The sequence below is a fragment of the Prionailurus bengalensis genome, chromosome B4 (assembly GCF_016509475.1).
Source record: "Prionailurus bengalensis isolate Pbe53 chromosome B4, Fcat_Pben_1.1_paternal_pri, whole genome shotgun sequence".
NCBI classification, from domain to species: domain Eukaryota; kingdom Metazoa; phylum Chordata; class Mammalia; order Carnivora; family Felidae; genus Prionailurus; species Prionailurus bengalensis.
In genome coordinates this window covers 2,494,383-2,496,929 of record NC_057358.1, presented here as the reverse complement: position 1 = coordinate 2,496,929, position 2,547 = coordinate 2,494,383, and the positions used below count along the sequence as shown (strand labels likewise).

The 2,547-nt window shown below is 41.6% G+C and overlaps 1 non-coding gene across 1 annotated transcript; it reads right to left on the bottom strand.

The window, feature by feature from the left end:
* Positions 1 to 501: 501 nt before the first annotated feature.
* TRNAR-UCG lies at positions 502 to 586 on the bottom strand. The gene has a single exon. It is a non-coding gene; the product is annotated as a tRNA-Arg (tRNA).
* Positions 587 to 2,547: the final 1,961 nt, after the last annotated feature.

Here is a 2,547-nt window from a genome sequence, read left to right as displayed (position 1 = left end):
TACATATATACGTATATGTTTATATTTATACACACACACACACATATGTTTTTCACTTCAGGAGCCACATGACTTTGAGGTTTTCCTAGACTTTACTTTTAAAAAAATGTTTTAACGTTTTTTCATTTTCGAGAGTCAGCACACGAGCAGCGGAGGGGCAGAGAGAGAGGGAAACACAGAATCTGAAGCAGGCTCCAGGCTCTGAGCGGTCAGCACAGAGACTGAGGCGGGACTCGAACCCACAAACCATGAGATCATGACCTGAGCCAAAGTCAGATGCTTAACAGACTGGGCCACCCAGGCGCCCCCAGACTTTGTTTTTTAAGGCAGTTTTAGGTTCACAGTAAAGGTATGCAAGAATATACAGAGATTTCCTTTTTTTTTTTTTAACGTTTATTTATTTTTGAGAGACAGAGAGAGAGCATGAGTGGGGGAGGGGCAAAGAGAGAGAGGGAGACACAGAATCTGAAGCAGGCTCCAGGCTCCACGCGGTCAGCATAGAGCCCAAGGTGGGGCTCGAACCCACTAACCGTGAGATCATGACCTGAGCCGAAGTCAGACGCTCAACCGACTGAGCCACCCAGGCGCCCCTATAGAGATTTCTCATATGCCCCCTGTGCCTGCACACACACACAGCCTACCCCCTTGTCAACGTCCCCCACCTGATGGTACATTTGTTACAATTGATAAACCCACACTGATGTGTCACTGTCACCCAAAGTTCCCAGTGTACAGCAGGGCGCACTCCTGGTGTTGTGCATTCTGGGGCTTTGAACAGATGCTTAAGGACATGCGTCCACCATCGTACTGTCCCACAGAGTAGTTCCACTGCCCTAGAAACCCTGTGCTCCGCCTGCTCATACTCCCGCCCACATATATTTTATAAAGATATATTTCCTTTCATGTAGATGACTGCTTTTTTCCTAATTCAAGAAATATAATATATATGTATTAATATATGTAATATTAAAACAAAATATCGTATATACATATTAAAACTATGACAGACTGTTGTTCAGTCTAAAACATATCCTCTTTGATCCTAGTTTTTCTAAATGCAGTAACAGAAGTTACAGGTAAGAAATTATGTCTATATCATTTAGCCAGGATTCCAAAAATGAATTAATAATTATTCAGGAACTTTGCTCTTTGAGACAATTACTATGCTGACGTATGACACTAATAAGCCCTTACTTTTAACTGAGATCGAAAGGGAGGCTTGTTTGCGATGTTATTTATGAAATCGATAAGAAACTAGCGTGATGGTCAAGAAGGCACTTGCATCTCGGGAAATTAATACCCCGACAAGATTTCTTTCTTTGAGGGTAACTTTCTGTGCCGTGAAGCTCACCCTTGTCCTATGGAGTCATGAAATTCTCCTCGCAAGTTCTCCATTTCACGTCGGATGTTTTAATGAGCAATATCTATCAGCATGCGCGTTTGCGAAAGAAGAAAGCCCGGGACGTCTGGCGAAGATGGTTCTCCTGGTTCCCTGTAGGAAGGAGTCAAGGGGGGCATTACATGGAGCGCGGTGTTCGCGTGTGGAGGAGGCCGGCCCGGCGATCAACATTAGCTGGTTAAATACACACAGTAAACAGCCACGATTTTGTCTTTACAAAGATACATCGAGCAGCAGTGCCCTTTAGGGGTTACAGAGAGCAGAACTGAGCTACTAAAAATGGAAATTTATTCTTCAACATATTGCTGCTTTAAATGGGGAATATTCTGATGTCTCTAAGGCTCTTCTGGATAATTTTATCAGTTTATGACCCTAATACTTCAAGGCCACGAAATAGCTCTTCCTTTTTTTTTTTTTCTTCTTTAGAGAAAGTTAGGGTATGTCATCTTTTCCATGAGTGCTGTTTCTCTGTCATCCAAGGTTTCGTCCCCTGATCTAATTGAAAGTATGCCACATTATTTGGCAGAATGGCGGCGCCTGCCTTCTAATACGGAAGAAAGCCACGTAAAAATGAAACGTGATCAGTAAGTCACCAAAGATGTTTATGGAATTTTCTTTACCGACTTTTTTCTTCAACGCGAGCATATGTCTATGGTTTTTTTTTTTTGGCACTGCTCTGGTCTCTTGTGTATTAAATGGCTCGCGCAATGTTTAATGAAATAAGCCAACGGCTGCAGAAGCAAAATTACGACGGTGGCAACATATTCACGGTAATACAAAAAGAGTTCGCCATTCGCTGGCAGGGGCGATAATGCTGAGCCCTGTTAATTTGCTTTACCCTTGGGCTGAAAAATGTATTTAGGTCATGAGAAACATATGATCTCGTGTATGGGCCATTTAATAATTTTTTAAATTGATCGTAACTCTTAAATGTCCTTCGCACCTACGTCTTTATTCCAAGTACTTTTTTTTTTTTTAATGGACCCTTTCTGTTGTGTTGCAAAGTTTCTGTAGCAAAGATCATTTTGTTTAGCAAAGCATGTCTGAATATTCCTTTATATTTTTTTCGAACAAGGGTGGAAATACACTCTAACTTGATCCTTCCATTACCGTGCAAATAATGTTGGTTTCCTTGTAGTGTTAATTAA